General features: G+C 42.4%; 1 protein-coding gene across 3 annotated transcripts in view; it reads left to right on the top strand.

Annotated features, from left to right (window-relative positions):
- WDR37 (WD repeat domain 37) overlaps positions 1–18923 on the top strand; it is a 194243-nt gene that overhangs the window by 37916 nt on the left and 137404 nt on the right. Inside the window, exon 1 of one of the 3 annotated variants that reach the window (XM_088463219.1) lies at positions 12245–12325. The exons of 1 other annotated variant lie outside the window; for it this stretch is intronic. The gene's annotated coding sequence lies outside the window, so the exon portion shown is untranslated. Of the gene's footprint in view, positions 1–12244; positions 12326–12418; positions 12945–18923 lie in introns of those variants that run through there. One more of the 3 variants, XM_088463227.1, reaches the window with a different exon arrangement.

The following is an 18923-nucleotide window of genomic DNA, read 5'->3' as shown; positions in this document are numbered from 1 at the left end:
TAATTGATAAAATATTGAAATAGTTTTCCTACCAGACGAAGACCTTGCTAGTGTAACGTTTAGGGCCGTGATTCCCAACCTCTGTCCTCAAGGCACATTAACAGTCCTGGTTTTGGTGATATCCAGGCTTGAGCACAGATGGTTAAATCAAAATAACTGAGGTACTAATTAAGTCACCTGTGCTCCAGTATGGATATCCTCAAAACCTGGACTGTTGGTGTGCCTTGAGGACCATGGTTGGGAACTCCTGGTCTAGGGGATTGGACCAATCTTGTGTGGATAAATGTTTACCAAGTGAGCTAGCGTAGTGTTGAGCGTGATATAAAGCTAGAGTATAAGAAGAGGCATCTCAAATTTGTCCACGAATGCTTGTACTTGGTGAGGAGATGTAGCAATAGTATCCACCAATGCCCTGACATGGGAAATACCCCTAGATTGCCAAGATAGAAAAAATTGTAGTGCCTGCCCATGTTGAAATTCCGGATTAGCTACCAGGGGAAGAAATAATGAGTAATGGCTATTGAGACCCTTCTTATGTCTGGTAAAATGGCAAACAGTCCAAGAAGACATTAAGAGTGGATTTTCGGATATTGAAGGGAGTATTTCTTGTTTATGATTGTGTAGGAATGAGAGTAAATGCTGATGCGGTAAGAAAGGTTTGGTCTATAACCGAATTTGTGTGAAAATCTGTGTTGTGAATCCAGTCCCGGATTTATCGGAGGATTCCTGCAGTTACAATTATTATTTATTTAAATTTTTTCTTTCCCATCAATTATATTGAATTATTTAAAAAAAAAAACAAATTAAGGTTACAGAAAGGGGAAAAAAAAAAAAGGTGAGTGAGGAAAGAGAACATGGGTGGCGGATACGCAAGACGGGATACGTTCAGAATCCAGTCAGCGGAGATTCCGGCATTCCGACACTGGAATCCCGACACTTATCAGAATACCAACATACTGGTTCCGGCATCCTGAAGGTAAATAGGTTGGTTAGGGGGTGAGGGGGAGGTTAGGTTTAGTCACTGGGGAGGAAGGGTTATGGGTTAGGTTGGGGTTACTTACCTAGAGCTGTCGAGATTGTAACCTGGTCAGGATGCCAGCGTTGGGATTCGGACTGCCGGGATCCTGGGCAACAGCATTCCGTACCCATCGCCACAAGACAGATTTAACAATTTGCACAACGTGAAACAGAGAAACAATAGACTGACAAAGGCAATCCAATAGCAGTCAAATAAAGAAACTAACATTTACATGACTCGAGTGAAGGGATTCTTAACTAGAAGTTGTAAGTTCATTCAGGCTAAACTTTAAAGAATCCACCATAGACTGTTTAGTAAAAAAAAGCAGCACCCTCCCCACTTCATAATCGGGGAGGAAGCAGAGGTGGAATAGGGCATAGGTTCTGTCTCTATCATGAAATGGAAATGGACTTTATGAAACACTTTCACTATTGAGGGGGGGGGGGGGAGAGGGTACTTCCAACACTGGGCTAAAGCAGCACGAGCTGCAATACAAATATGTGAGAAAAGCGTAGAGGGAGGGGAGTGCATTAAGCCACTCGAGCTGGACACCTTCTGGACTGATCTGAAGGTTGCAGAGGTTCGGCAGCATGGAATAACGAGATTGTAAATGGGAGGATGGTGCCTTAACCAAATGGAGACATTAAGTTTGGACTTTAGTTTAGCCACCCAACAAATAGAACTTTTGACGTAACCTATTTAATGCGGCCTGGGTGTGGGCCATAAGTAATTTTTTGAGTTGGCGGCTAGTAGCGGACTATTCTTTTCAGGGCTTCTTAGAGGGAAGCATCTTATTGCGATCCTCCATGTCCTCAAGTTTTTTTTTTTTTTTTCAGTTCCTCTTGACCAAAGAAACATCCCTCCTGGCTGTATAGAGTAAAGAGATGCCAGTATGAAGAAACTGAGCAGTGTTCTTGTTAACTGGATTGTACATAATGTCCCGATAAAAATGGACTGTCAGTTATGACAATTGTTAAATTACAGAACAAAAAGTATTAAGTAGTTTTACAATGATTTGTTAGAAATATTTTTGTTTAATTAAATTTAAATTAACGTTAAATAAGCAAAACTTAGTCTATTTAACTTTTAGGGGGGCAATTCAATTATTTTGCGAGAATTTAGCTCCTGGGCACTTTAGCTCCATTTTTTGCACTTTGCCCTAACTTGAATAGGGCCCTCTGTCTGTCTGTATTCGGTATGTTCTTGCATTGCTATGTGACAATTTATGTGGTAGTCTGAAAATTGTCTGCATAACTAATAGGAAAAGTAAGTAGACCAGAGCTCTCATTAAGCATTTTTTAGTTTGGAACATGAATTTTTCTTTTTTTTTTTTTTTTATCAATAAATTTTTATTGAATATCTTACAAAATGTTTATAGGGCTACAGAATAAAGAAAAAGGGAAACACAGGTAAAATAAAATACAAGGGGGGAGAGATTAACAGTACATTCATAGACATTGAACAAAAACAACCATAAATATAAAAGTACATAATATATTAGGTGCTGTGGTCCTACTGTGGAAGCTCATTAAGATCAAAGGGAGAAGGGCTCTGCGGGTTTGGGGACGATATGGATAAAGCCGCACCTCCTCCATTCGTAACATATAGATACCAGGGGTTCCACTTCGTAGTGGAAGGCGAAGCGGCCACAGAATAAGTGACCTCTCTCGTCTCCATCTCAAAATGGAATTGTGTTTTTGTTATAACCTTAGCAAATGGAAGAGGAAAAGGGGACTTCCAGTGGCTTTAGCGGATATCAGTATATGGCTGAGAACATACCGGTCAGATTTAGGAACAGAATTTGGATACCAATGGAGAAGAGCAAGGGAGGGGTCTAGGGTCAATTGGAGGCAGAGTACGTCATTAATGAGACTGAATTCTTCCTCCCAAAAGGGGCGTAGAAAAGAGCAATCCCAGAAAACGTGGAAAATAGAGCCTTCAGAGTTACAAAGGCGCCAACAAAACTTTGAGACAGTTGGCCATATTTTATGTAACCTAGAGGGAGTTAAATATAATCTATTTAAAAGTTTTACATACATTTCAATATGATTGGTTCATGTGGATATAGAGAAAGAAGAAAGATATATATATATATATATATATATATATATATATATATATACACACTCTCCCATTGTGGGAAGGTGAAGTTACGCTGGAGATCTGTTTCCCAGTGGAGTTGAGCAGGGGATTTAATTGGCAGAACTATAGGAGATAATAAAGAATACCAGTAGGATATGGCTCCACTAGAAGAGGGTTTATAGAATTTACTCAGAATTTGATGCGGCGGTGTTTGGAATACTGTGGGACCTGTATCTTGGTATACCAATGTATTAATTGTTGGTAAAAAAATCAGGCAGAGGGTCCTAGTGAGTATTTAGCACAAAGATCTACATATGTTAAAATTGAGGATGGGGAAAAAAAGTCTGCCAAAGACTCCATACCCAGACTCATCCAGTAAGACATATAGAGATTGGGCAATACTATGTTCAATGCTTGAAGGGAAATAGTTCTAGCAGGGAGGGTAAAATCGAAATGGGCTGAGAGGTTAAGGTCCCAAACTTTTAAGGCATCTAGGATTGTTTTAGATATCAAGGGGAGTCTCTGTCTATGCTGTTGGGGTAACCAAAGAAGATCGGGGAGAGGGAACCGCCGGATAAGGGCATGTTCTAAGTCTACCCAAACTTTAACAGAAGGGGGAAGAAACCAATCACATATTTGAGATAGAAGGGCCGCTTCATGGTATCTATTCAGATCAGGTAGGTTAAGGCCACCCTGGGGTTTAGGCCGAACCATACGGCTATAAGCCATTCTAGAGGGCTTACCCCTCCACACATAAGAAATCATCAGGCGGCGCATCTGCTGCAATAATTTGCGGGGAATAGCATAGGGAATAGCACGGAATAAATACATCAATCTTGGTAATAACATCATTTTGAACGCCGCTATGCGACCCAACCAGGAGATCTCGTGACTCATCCAAGCAGTGGCCAGGGAAGACAGTTGGGTCAGGAGAGGATCATAATTTTCATTAAATACAGCATTAATAGAGGATGGTATGTTGATTCCTAAATAGGATATAGAAGAATTTTTCCAAACAAATGGAAAACGTCTCTTTAAGGAGCATAAAGATAAAGGTGTAATATTAATAGGTAAAGCTTTCGGTTTTTGTAACATTCAGTTTATAGAAGGAAGCAGCACTATAATTATCTAAAATAGTGTAAAGAGGAAGCAACAAGATATCCGGGTTGGTTACAAACAGCAAAACATCATCTGCGAACAGACATAACTTGTGGGAGGTATTTTGGATGGAAAGCCCTGGGAACTCAGATGATTGGCGGATTTTTTGGACAAGGGGTTCGATGGCCAACACATATATCAGTGGGGAGAGAGGACACCCCTGTCTGGTACCGTTAGAAATCGGGAAAGGTAAGGAGAGAAACCAGTTACTAAACACACGGGCAGAAGGGCCAGAATAAAGGGCATTAATAGACCGAAGGATGTCACCCTGGATTCCATATCTACACAACACCTGGCGCATGTAGTCCCAATGTAGCCGGTCAAATGCTTTTTCAGCGTCAAGAGAGAGGAGGAAGTGTTGCAGCTTGTTAAAGTCACCCATTCAACTAAATCCAAAACCCTGCGGGTGTTATCGGGGGCCTGTCGCCCATGAACAAAATCCACCTGGTCAGGATGGATCAATTGTGGGAGCAATGGATTCAGACAATTAGCTATCAGTTTAGCAAAAATGTTTACGTCCGTGTTAAGGAGCGCAATGGATCTGTAGTTTTTACACACTGAGGGGTCTTTACCAGGTTTCGGAATGGTGACAATTTGTGCTTCTACCATTTCGGATGGGAAAGAACCTTTATCAGAAGCTTCTGTGAATAAATTTGAAAGAATTGGGGACAAGGTGTCAGTGAATACAGAATAAAAAGAATTTGGGAAACAGTCAGGTCCGGGGGCTTTGCCCTTGGGTAAATTCTGAATTACTTCCTGAATTTCCTTCAAAGACCAGGGGGCATACAAGGACACCAGGCCATCCGCATCTAAGGTAGGGAAAGATAAGTCGCCCAAAAAGGAGGAGATAACATTAACCGAAGGCTGAGGACTGGAGGAGTCCTCACATAAATTGAATTATTCTTTTTCTAATTGTCCCATGTGCTGACAGCTGTCCCCATTGATGGCCTTGTTTTAGATTGTCTATGCTCATAATTGTTGCAGTTTCTTACGCCATATTTGTTGAGTTTCATTCATGTTTTTTCTGCATAAGCTGTCCAGTCCTGTGTGTACTTCTTCATGTTAGTTTACGAATAATATAATCAATACAATTTAACAGTATTCTTCTCAAATGGTAATATATTATAAAGTATCATTGATTACAGATACGTTGTCTGACCATGCCCAATAAAATAACTTTCAAGGTGGTCTTGCCCAATAAGATGTGTCCTGGTGTACAAACACATCTGTAGGTGTGGGTTTGTTCCTATGTTAGGCCTTGCAAAAAGTGTTTGTATTAAATGTTAAGTGTAGGAATACAGTTTCGGGAGCTTTCCCAGTAGGAAAAATGGGCGGTAATTGATTCATTTTTTAGATTAGTATGCAGTTGTGGTTTATCACGTGTACATAAGATTTGTGGGCCGGAGAGTGGCCTGGTAAATGTAAGCTTTTAATGCTGCATTGAGCGTATTTGAGAACATTCCCAAACTTACACATCACTTTCCTGAACACACATAATTACAGGTTAGCTGTAGACAAATAAGAATGGCTGGAGCAAATAATGCCTTAGAAATAATTGGTAGTAGTTGAAGTGAAGAGAAGCAATTGGCAGATATAGGAGCTAACTGTGGTACTTACCATATATTCACTTGATAACCAGTTGACGTACACACAGATATTGCACAGGAGCAAATATTCCTGGTTCTTTGTATGCAACATATAATAAGGAAATTTGATTTTCTTTAGACCTGTTTTGAATAGCATTTTTTTTTTACATATATTTGCCGGCGTATAAGACGACTGGGCGTATAAGACGACCCCCAACATTTCCACTCAAAATATAGAGTTTGTTATATACTCGCCGTATAAGACTACCCCCTCTTCCGCACACCTTCCACACACCAAATAAAACGTAAAAGAACATCAGATTTGATTTCAACATGTTAATTTATATTCGAATGCTTATGACATTTAAAACTTGCATCATATTTCTTTCTTTTTGCTGGTGCCATGATAGGGTTGATAGGGGTTTGACTGCTGGACATTTTCTATGCTGTATTGTACTGATGACCCGCCGCGGCCACACTGGATACCGCACGATACTGGATGGTATGTAGAATGAGGTGGGCGACAATTGGGAGGCCACTATGGGCACCGGGCGAGTATCGGAAGGCCACTATGGCAGCTATGTCTATCCCAACTGAAGTGCACCTGGCGTATAAGACGACCCCCCCACATGGAGGCATGTTTTTCAGGGCAAAAAAGTCATCTTATACGCCGGCAAATACGGTACATACATACATACATACATACAGTACCAGTCAAAAGTTTGGACACACCTTCTCCTTCATTGGTTTTTGTGTATTTAAATTGTTTTCAACATAGATTAATACTGAAGACATCAAAACTATGAAAGAACACATATGGAATTATGTTGTAAACAAAAAAGTGTTAAACAAATCAAAATATGTTTTATATTTTAGATTCCGCAAAGTAGCCCCCTTTTGCTTTGATGACGGCTTTGCACACTCTTGGCATTCTCTCAATCAGCTTCATGAGGTAGTCTCCTAAAATGGTTTTGAATTAACAGGTGTGCCTTGTCAAGAGTCAATCTGTGGAATTACTTGCCTTCTTAATGTCTTTGAGACCATCAGTTCTGTTGTGCAGAGGTAGGGTTAGTACACAGTGGACACCACTATTTGACTACTGTTGTAATCCATATTATGCCACCAACTACTCAACTCAGTAAAGAGAAACGATAGTCCATCATTACTTTAAGACATGAATGTCAGTCGATACGGAAAATTTTAAGAACTTTGAATGTATCCTCAAGTGCAGTTGCAAAATCCATCAAACGCTATGAAGAAACTGGCTCTTATGAGGACCGCCCCAGGAAAGGAAGACCAAGAGTAACCTCTGCTGCAGAGGATAAGTTCATTAGAGTTACCAGCCTTAGAAACCGCTACTTTAACAGCACCTCAGATTAGAGACTACATAGTCTTCACATAGTTCAAGTAGCAGACAAATCTCAACATCAACTGTTCAGCGAAGACTGCGTGAATCGGGCCTTCATGGTCGTATTGCTGCGAAGAAGCCACTACTGAGGATGAACAAGAAGAGAATTATTTGAGCCAAGAAACACAAGGAATGGACATTAGACCAGTGGAAATCTGTACTTTGGTCTGATGAGTCCAAATTTGAGATTTTTGGTTCCAACCGCCGTGTCTTTGTGAGACGCAGAGAAGGTGAGCGGATGGTTTCTGCATGTGTGGTTCCCACTGTGAAGCATGAGGGAGGAGGTGTGATGGTGTGGGGTGCTTTGCTGGTGACACTGTTGGTGATTTATTAAAAATTCAAGGAACACTTAACCAGCATGGCTACCACAGTTTTCTACAGCACCATGCCATCTCATCTGGTTTGCGCTTACTGCGACCATAATTTGTTTTTCAACAAGACAATGACCCCAAACACACCTCCAGGCTATGTAAGGGCTACTTGACCAAGAAGGAAAGTGATGGAGTGCTGCATCAGATGACCTGGCCTCCACAATCTCCCGACTTAAACCCAATTGAGCTGGTTTGGGATGAGTTGGACCGCAGAGTGAAGGAAAAGAAGCCAACAAGCGCTCAGCACCTCTGGGAACTCCTTCAAGACTGTTGGAAAACCATTCCAGGAGACTACCTCATGAAGCTGATTGAGAGAAAGCCACGAGTGTGGAAATCTGTCATCCAAGCAAAAGGGGGCTACTTTGAGGAATCTAAAATATAAAACATATTTTGATTTGTTTAACACTTTATTTGATTACAACATAATTCCATATGTGTTCTTTCATAGTTTTGAAGTCTTCAGTATTAATCTACTATGTTGAAAATAATTTAAATAAACAAAACCATTGAATGAAAAGGTGTGTCCAAACTTTTGACTATCTATCTATCTATCTATCTATCTATCTATCTATCTATCATAGATTTTTACCCAGAAACCTGGCATGGGACACTGCAATTCTTTGATGAGTAGGTTAGAGATACAATTCTGGTTGGGTGTATATATACATATAGCCCCCTGACATGTGTTGGTTGAGTAAGTGCATATCTCCCTTCCCTGTATTAAATAAGGGTTTGTCAATTTAGGGGTGGGTGAAATTAGCCGCTGCAAATTACAGCACGCTAATTAATTTCCTGGGGCTATGCAATTAGCCTCCAGCATTGCCGTGGGACCTCAGTGGCTTAGGCAAATTATCAGGGATTTATTTTTTTTGTTTTCGAGGAAGCCACCAGCGAAAACACATGGGTCCGTGAACTTATCACGGGTTCTATGGCCGCAATTCAAATGTTATAGACTCCTTTTGCTTGCCGTCTATACTGATAAGCGCCCCACGGAGCAATTTGTTTCTCTGTTTGGGTGCCCCTTACTAGACATCATGGCCACAAGTACTGGGTTTATCCGCGCACAGCGCGGCCCAGTAAACCCCCAGTACCCCCTTTCGCCCAATATACATAGAGTACAAAGGTTGCAGATACAACAAGGGAAGCAATGAGTGGGAGAGCAACTCTTCTTCTTTTTTTTTTTTCATAATTTTTATTGAAATTGGTTAAAGGCAGGATTTTTTTTTTTATATCTAAACATTTAATTGTAGCACAGTCCTTAGAATGTCATTCTTAGTTTAGATCTCAAGGGAACTGTTACATACTTTTAAACAGATATTATTTGCCATTTGACAAACTTTAATATATGGTGGACAAGAATTCAAAAGCTTTGGTCCCTATCTCTACATTATAACCTGAAGAGAACATGGGCAATGTACCTTTTTCCTTACAGCAAAGGATGATACAGGTATACATCAGCCTGCTGTGCGCTCCTCATGAGGCAGACGAGAGAAACCACCTGCCCCCGGCAGTGTCTCCTCTGTGTGGGTTGTAGAGTTAGCTAAAGCCTGGAGGGCGGACAGTAACGGAGGGAGAAGCAGATCAATGGCTGCCTCGACTGTGGTCATGTGACTGATCCATTGCATTTTCTGTGCAGAAATCTATTTTTTTTTTTTGGTGTGTGTGTTTGTAGGTTGTCTATGAGCTGGGGTACTGTAAAGTGAACAAGAATAAGCCGTGCATTATAAGAAGGCATTGCTCTGATGCAGAAGTGTAGCGTGTAGCAAGAGCGCCCGGTGCACGTGCGTTCAATGGCGCCCCCGCAAGTGTTCCAGGAAGGAGGCAGGTCCAAATGGGGTTAAAGTAAAGGGAAGTAAAAGTAAGCATTAGGGGCAGTATCAAACTGGGGCATGGAGGGCTCAAATACCCATTAAAATAATTTCACTAATAAAATCCAGTTTTGTGTGTACTCAATAAAAATACACCTTACCTTACAGTATATGGCAGTGTCTCTGCAATTGGAAACCTCTAAAGAAATTGATTCTCCTTGGGCAGACAATCTTCAGTCTGTATCCACTATTCATGCATGTAGTAGATCACACGGTCCGGAAGATGACTGTTTGTGTAGGAATATAATTAATGTCCTAATCATACAACAAAGGTTCAACCAGACCCTTGATTCATGTCCCGTGTCCCCTACAGCCTTCTGATTGCAGCAGGCCAGCACCATGCACTATAAAACTCCTCAGCCACTGACTTCCCCTCCCTCACCCTCACCTCACCTCCCTCACGCGGTATGCAGTCGGGAAGCCAGCTGCCGGAATCCCGACAGCCGGCTTCCCGACTACTTTATCCCGGCGTGGGATAAATGACCGCCATCTAATTTTAGACGCCGGTCATTTTCCCGACGCCGGGAGACCGGCGCCCGGCATCCCGATCGAGTGGATGCCGGGCGCCGCGAGCGGAAAGCCGTGGGGGGGAGGGTTAGGTTTAGGGCTCCTGGGGGGGACTTAGGGTTAGGCACCCCCCCCGGGAGGGTTAGAGTTAGGCTAGGGGGAGGGAGGGTTAGGGTTAGGCACCTCCCCTGGGACTTAGGTTTAGGGAGCGGGGAAGGGGGGGGATTAGGTTAAGGCACTTGGGGGGGGGGGAGGTTAGGGTTAGGCACCCTAAAGGAGGGTTAGGGGGTTAGTTTACCTTTTAGGACGATCAGGATTTCCAGCGCTGTCGGTCTTCCGCTGCCAGGCTCTGCTGATCTGTCGGGCTGCCGCTGCCGGGAATTGAACTCCCGGCCATGCTGCACCCGGTATTTCATACCGATTCCCCCTCACACAGGGCCCTAAAAATTATATTTGTAAATATAAAGGGCAACACTGTGCAACAGACAGGCGCCACGCTGCCAGAATGCAACGCGCTCTTTTCATTTTTTTTGGGGGGGGGCACGTTCCGGCTCCTCTGACGGAAACGCTCTTGAAGCTGGCTCCCATATACATAGTCTAGATTCCTAAAAACCCTGCCCACCTAACAGGGCCGGATTAAGGCTTCGGGGACCCAGGGCACTTAAGACAGGGGGGGGTCATTTCCCTCTTGTCAGCACCACCTCTACCTGTCTGTGCCCACTGTGTGTACACCTCCTCTCCCCACAACTCTGAGGCTCTTAACTAATGATAGATATATATAGATATAGATATATATATAATATATATATACATACACATATATATTAACACACACATAAACCATTCTAATGTGTAGTAAATGTCCCCGCCTGACTCTCTCTCTCTCTCTCTCTCTCTCTCTCACACACACACAGACACACACACTCTCTCTCTCTCTCTATATCTATCTATATCTATCTATATATATATATATATATATATATATATATATATATATATTTATGATTTGGTCTCTTCCCACCCAACAACTCATCACTTCCACTCCTAGAAAATATATCTATGGATCCTCCTCACCTCTTATATATTTAATGGTCTTCTCACTCCAATGTCTTATATGAAATTATCCATCCCCTCACCTCCAGCCCTTACATATTTAATGATCCCCCTCACCCACCAGATATTATAAATTTTATGTTCCCCACTCACCCCCAGCCTCGATATAATTAATGATCCATCCCCTAACCCCCAGCCCTTACATATTTAATGATCCCCCCTCACCCCCAGCTGTTATATATAATGATCCCCTCACCCTCCAGCCATTATATAATTCATAATCCTCCCTCCCCCCCCAGCCATTATATAATTAATGATCCCCCCTCACCCCCAGCCATTATAGAATGAATGATCCCCCCTCACCCACAACCATTATATAATTAATGAACCCCTCACCTCTAGCCCATATATATTTAATTATCCCCCCTCACCCCAACCATTAAATAATGAATGATACCCCTCAACCCCCAGCCATTATATAATTAATGATCCCCCTCACCCCCAGCCATTATATAATTAATGATCCCCCTCACCCCCAGCCATTATATAATTAATGATCCCCCCTCACTCTCCAGCCATTATAGAATTAATGATCCCCCCTCACCCCCCAGCCATTATAGAATTAGTGATCCCCCCCCCTCACTCCCCAGCCATTATAGAATTAGTGATCCCCCCCCTCACCCCCCCAGTCATTATAGAATTAATGATCCCCCCCTCACCCCCAGCCATTATATAAGTAGTGATCTGCCCTCACTCCCCAGCCATTATAGAATTAATGATCCCCCTTCACCCACAACCATTATATAATTAATGATACCCCACATCTCCAACCATTAAATAATGAATGATACCCATCAACCCCCAGCCATTATATAATTAATGATCCCCCCTCACCCTCCAGCCATTATATAATTAATGATCCCCCCCCTCACCCCCCAGTCATTATATAATTAATGATACCCCTCACCCCCCAGTCATTATATAATTAATGATCCCCTCACCCCCCAGTCATTATATAATTAATGATCCCCCCTCACCCTCCAGCCATTATATAATATATTTAATTATGCCCCTTTTCTCAATTACCTTTGCTGCCTGGGGTGGGCCGCCTTCAGCTCAGTTCTATCCTCCTACTGTAGCTGTCTGCCAAAATGAGAGTCTCGCTCCTTGTTGTCTCGGGCATTTGACGTCATGATGTCCCGCCCCTAAGTTTCTGTAGTGCAGATGCAGTTCGTCACCTCACCCGACCACCGGAGGAGGAAGCAAGGAGCAAAGTAAGGTCAGGTGTCAGCCACTGCACTGGCCGGGGACGGGGAGGGGACCAATTCTGCCAGTCACTCTCCAGCCTCCACCGCCGGCAGCAGCGCAGGGTGGCGGAGCCTGGAGATGAGCAAAAATATTCCCGCACTGCAGCTCCAGTGAGAGTGGGCCTTGGGGGTACTCGCCCCATGTGCCCCTCCCTAATCTTTCAAGTGCATGTGGCCGCGGCGCAGCACCAGCGCGATGATGTCAGCTGCTTAGAGACTTCAGCCAGGCACAGCCACAGACACCATCGGCGCCTGGAGCTCGCGCTCCATTGGAACCGTCCTCCCTACGCTCCTGCTCTGATGTTGAGAGAGCCATATGTTCTTGTATAGACATGTCTTGGATGTGTATGTTACATTACTTCTGGAAGTGTGGATTGTGACATTGTGTTGTGAAGAATACACTGGAGAGATGGATGTTTTACCAGCCCACATGGATAAACATGATTGTACTATTCTAAACTGTTCCAGCTATTCTGCTTGTTCAGCTAAACCTGTGTAATTGACTGCTAAATGCTGCCCTCAACAACAGCCAGACACATACTGTACCTACAAGGGCCAGTACAGTGGCTCTTCCTGACTTCCACAGGTGGGTAATAAGTCACATCAGAACAGAGATTTAAGGTAATCTTTTCACAGATTACGCTGCAGCTGTTCTAAATACTTTTCTTTTATTTCCTAAGGGATAGTGTATTATTGTGCTTTATTCAGAAAGCTGAAACATACTGATGCAGAGTTGTGGTTTTCTCTAAAGCATGATACAGAAAAAGCAGTTTAGTTTCTATATATGGATTAGGATTTGATATGAGGGAGACCGTGAACATCTGTCTTGCGACAGAGGTTGAATAATGTTTGTTCTTTTTCTTTTCTTTTCTGCATAAAAATAACTAGATGTTACTGTGCATTTATACAGTGCCATAAGCTTTTTAATTTGCTATTTGTTACATTTTTCTTATAAAAACCATGTAGAGTAGCTGTAGGAACCCCTTTCTATCCAAATAAAATGTGTTCAGCACCAACTGAAATGTACAAATCCTCTGTCACGGGGCATGGAATACCTGCCTTTCATTCATGCAGAATAATCCGACTTGGATAAATGCCTGTGAGGGTAAAAAAGACTGTAGTCCACCCTTTGTATCATTTCTCTTTACATTTTCTATAGTGCTGGTCAGTCAGGCTATATTGGACAGTCACAACATTATTCTTTTTTAATTTTGGTTGTGGAGACATGCAGGCACTTTTAATGCCCTTGACAACATTTTTTACAAGTTTGCCAAACCTATACAACCTGCTTCATTGTTGCATGCTAAGACCTTTATATCAATAATCATAAGTTCAAGTCACTTGCCATAAGCATTCCAGCCACCATGTAGAAATTACTCTCTATAAATTGGCTGTTGTGTATTTTTTGCTACTTTTCATGTTACCAAACAACTGTAAAGCTATGTTACCGTTATGAAGAAGGAAACCAAGTGTTGAATATTTTTACAATTGACACTCTCAAGTGTTCATTAATTTATCCTCTCATTGTCAAACTTCCGGAATGGTGACCACTGTTACCACGGTTAAAACATTTTTGGAAGAGCCGTTTCCTTGACTGGTTAAGATCCATCATCCTTGCCCCATGTTGTAACCATTTTGTGTTTAACTGCTTTTAAATTCGTAGCCCAATGACTAAGAACCATCATGCTAATATGTAGAACCTCAGTAAAGTTGCTTGCTATTTGCAAATTAATACACAGATTCTGTGGGCACAACCAGTATTCAATCATTTTACATTGTTTACATGACTACTAATTACCTCATTAGAGATCTAAATAAACATCATAGGAAATTGCCTTTCAGTGGTCTGGTGTCATCTAATTGGAGCAAACCATTCTTACAAAAGAAATAAACTTGATAATTGTGTTTAAAAGAGAAGCTCATTATCGACTATTGAAGCTAAACATTTCCAAATGTTGAATAGCTACAGAAACATTAAACCGGTCCCAAAATAGGGTGTCACAGGCTATTGCAGGGGTGCCATGGATTGGTGGTCCAGAAGTTTATCACATTATTTATGATCAGTGTGACAGGCAAAACTAGTGCTGGTGGCTGCCCATCATAAGATATGTGGTCAAACAGAAGTGCATTTCTGTCCACCATATAACTGGACCGAACGGTGATGGGTAAGTACAATTTACGTTTTAATAGTTTTAGCCAAATTTCACAATAACATATTTTGTTTGGCCTAAGTGTACAGTGAAAAAAATGCTGAATCTTTAGGGCACTGTGATTCAAAAAAGTTTGGTAAACTCTGCTGTAAACTTTAATCTCTTCTCGATATTTTTAGCTGAACTCTAAATATCAAGATAATGATATCTGGATTGAAAGTTGATAGACTCCTATAGGGGACAAATGGGTTTGCCAGCCTTGTTTTGTCTATGTAAAATGGGTACATTGTTGCGAACTTGAAGCATTGAATTAAAGCATTTATAGAATAAAAAATAGTTGGCCTGCGTCTATGCGTTTTATATTCTCAACATGCCGCTGATGCACAGTTGAATGTATGTACAGTATATGCAGAGCATCTATTATGTAACTCCTCACTGCACATGCTCTGAAATGCGAGTGCGAGCAATGCAGTGTTGTACACCTTTTGATTGCATGCACACTTACGAATGAAGAGATGGGGTAATCTCATGCTGACAAAGTTTAGTGAGGGCGTATTTCTGAAAGCGTGCACTCTTAGGAGGTATAGCTTCTGCACCTAGTATAGACAAGGCAAGCTCTCACTGATGATGCAAGTAGCAAGCCAGGAGCAGACACAGGCAGTCACATTATGATACGCATACAAATCTGTTAGCGTGCGAATATATACATTTTGTTAAATGTCAGCTAAAACTTTCAACTCTGCATTAAATCCTGTGAGATCTTCTGTAAAAATAATGTATGACACTCTTATAGATGAGAGATGAGCAACAGGGCTTGTTAGATGGTTTCTGGCACGTGATATTTTATATTGCGTAATGGTGCTTTCCTTTGTGTAAATACTAGTTTAATATTTTGGGTACTCATTTATACATTTTGTGGTAGAGTTCACTGTCCAGTCCATTCTACCCATTTTCCATCCAAAATTACTGGTTCCGATCGTATCGCTGCCTCTAGAGTTTAAGAGAAATTTGCAATACCTTTTGTAGTTTAGAGGTTCCCAAACTCTGCCATTACAGTCCAGGTTTTAAGGATATTCATGCTTGAGTCCAGATGGCTAAATCTAAATGACTGAGGTACTAGTTAGGTAACCTAAGCTCAAGCATGGATATCCTTAAAACGTGGACTGTAATGGCAGAGTTTGGGAGCCTGTTATAGTTTATGCTGAATTACCACAAGCTCCCCTTAAACCCATAGCTAATACTAATGTGCTTTACTGTGACCACCCATTTTATAGTAAGCACAATATTTATGCGTTGGCATAATATTTAACAGATGTACTACCATAGGTTTTAACAGATAATAGCTTGGCATGGGTGGTATAAACTATTAAAACATGGTGCGTTCTGATTGGGATGGGGAAACATTTTTGAGATGGATAAACACTAAGAGTCACAGAATAATTTGGCACTAAACAATATAACATTTATCTGCCAACTCTTCAATTTGTTGCCAAGTACAAGTAAGTGATCGGGGAGTAGATGTATGAACTGCCGAAGTGATATCAACATGTGGTATGTGTGCTGATACCACTTCTCTCCCATGTATTAATGAGGAGCTGGACAGTAAATGACAGGGGTGCTATGCAAGACTGCTGATAAGCTGGGCAATGTATGAATGGTCTGTTTTCCAGACCGCTCCGACAGCTGCAGCTATCGATATTGACAGCTGCAGCTGGTGTTGCCCTAGCACCACAGCATTATCCCTGCTGCGGCGGGCTGCCTGCTCCGTTAGCTGCATGCGGGACCTAGTGATGCTTGTGAGATCCCGCACATGCCGACTGGAGCTGGCCGGGAGTAAGAGACAGCGCATCAGCTGTGGGCTCTAGCGGGGATCACCTGAGGGGTGAGTTTTCACTCCCCTACTCCTGCAGATGAGATGTTCTTGCATACCTCTCCCCCCGGAATTCCTATCGGCAGAGTCCTCTCTAGCAGTCCAGGATTTTACATAGCTGCCATAACTCAGGTAATCACCAGCCATGGCAGATATGTTTTCATTCATTCTGCCAGCTGGCAAAGCTTTTGTCAGTGGCAATTCTAACACTGTATTTATGCTTCATACATTGATTAATCCGTTTTCCTCATATGCCAGGTCATGGTGCCCAATGGCTAATTGTTAGTTCTTGCTCTTTTGGTAATCTAGTAAAGTCTGTTTGCTTAATTCTGAACTTAATATATGAATCTAATATTTGTAAATCCTCCTTTATATCACATTGACTAACCAGTAAAGCCCTGCATTAAGCTAATGGAGAGTGTAGGAAGTTTATGGCATCAGTCAAGTGAGGTTCCGGAGTGAGAAACAGACCACGGATGGAGGTCACTTTGTCACACACAGAGGGCATGATTCTGAGTTGAACGCAATGCAGATGTTCACATAGTTCAGTGATTATTTGCACATGCACGAAAGTTTTTAAAAACCACCATGACACATGCGTTGCACAGAGTGTACTCACAAAGGTGCTGTTGTGATTGGGATAGACACTATCGGAAGTGTGGTGGAATAGTGATGGGCATTCCTGGGTGGTGGCTACTAGTGCACACTAAAATGGACTGTTCAATGCACGTATTATGAGAGCATCGTGGACGTGTCAATGCAAGCTGCTGCCATTAACAGACGCACTGCTGCAAGCATAGGAGGCCGTGGTCAGATGGAGAAACTGCACTTGCCATAGGGCTGGTGCAAGTTTCCATGGTGGTGTATGAGGATGCACCAATCCGTATTAAAGCATGCACAGGCGCTAAAGGTAGGAGTTTCTCACACATTTCAGCCACATGGATGTACACAAGGGAAGGAATGTGTGCCATTTTCATAAAGTTGCAGATGGGCGACCGCCAACAGATGCTGCTGTGTTCACTTTTGTGTGTGACTCAGAAATTGGTACATGTTATGGGTTCAGGAATAGTACAGGAAAGTGGATGTTAATATTTATATTATGATTTTGGACTGATTTCCTGTAATGCAAGAGAGGATGAAATCCTGTGTGACCAGAGCACGAATCTGTATATCTGCAAGTTAATTTGAATGCATACAGATAGAGCGCATTAGAGAACATGAGCACACTTTTGCATTCAGTTGTTAAGCAGGATGGGTACGGGATGCCAGCACTCGGGATCCTGGCAGTCAGAATCCTGACGCCGGCATCCCGACGGGGTTAGAATACAGACACCTGGCGGTCGGTACCCTGACCCCCCCCCCCCCTCCCTACCCTAACCCTCCTCCCCTCTCCCTACCCTAAAACTAACCCTCCCCCTAGTGCCTAACCCTAACCCCGCTACTTAGCGTCTGGATGCCGGCGCCGAGATTCTGACAAGTATCGGGACACCGGCATTCTGACCACCGGAATCTCTGCGGTCGGGATATTGACTGCTTCCAGTTTCAAACCTCATTGTAGCTTATTGTCATTTTATATGATGCAGACAATTTACATATGGGTGAAAAATTCTATGTGTGGCTAAGTCTAATCATTAAAAGCTGTACATACTGTATTGAAGGATAACAAATTAACATTGACACAAATTGAGCTGGCAAAATGGTGTACATGCAGAGTGTATCACTGGAACTACATACATGAAACACACTATTCAGTCTAGGCATGGTAATTAAGCAGTGTTTGGTTGCACTAACTTGTCAACCATGACTATGGGTGGATGAATACAACATACAGATTGGTCTTAACCGCCCTGTCTCTCTTCTATGCCTCCATTCTCCTTGAGCAAGTAGCTTACAACCGTCTCACCTTTTTTCTTCTCGCCTCATTCCCCATTAGACTAACTCCAATCTGTCTTTTGTTTTCTTCATTCCACTAAAACTGCCCCCCACAAACTCATTGATATCCATCTCATGGCCAAATCAAAACTCCACTTCTCTAAGTTGTTCACCTCAACCTCACAGCAGCATTTGACACTGTTGACCAAATCTTGCTCTTGCAAATCCTCCACTCCATTAAGCTCTGTGATGCAGCTTATTCCTGGTTCACCTCCTGTTTGTCCAATCTTTTCTGTTTCTAGACCTATCTACACCTCTTCTCCCCTTCCTATCCGTATCTCTCCAAGGATTGGTCCTTTGCCTCCTTCACTTCTTCCTCTACACATCTTCCCTCAGTGAGCTTATGAGTTAACATTTCCCTCCCAAGACCACCTGTGTTGACTATACCAAATTTTCCTCTCTCATGTCCACCCCCGTGTTACCTCCTGTCTGTCGGTCATCTCCTCCTGAATAACGCAATGCTTCCTGAAACTCAATTTTTACAAAACTGAATTAATCCCCTCCAGCCAAATTCTGCCTCCTTTCTGTCCCCCCTCACTGTTGATGACAGCTCCCTTTGTTTCTGAAGTCTGAATTTGGAGTGTCACCCTTGCATTTTTTGTTTACTTTGTCC

The sequence above is a fragment of the Taudactylus pleione genome, unplaced genomic scaffold, assembly GCF_031769625.1.
Source record: "Taudactylus pleione unplaced genomic scaffold, aTauple2 ptg000053l, whole genome shotgun sequence".
Taxonomy (NCBI): domain Eukaryota; kingdom Metazoa; phylum Chordata; class Amphibia; order Anura; family Myobatrachidae; genus Taudactylus; species Taudactylus pleione.
The sequence above is the reverse complement of the archived record's forward strand: the minus strand, read 5'-3'. Positions and strand labels throughout refer to the sequence as shown.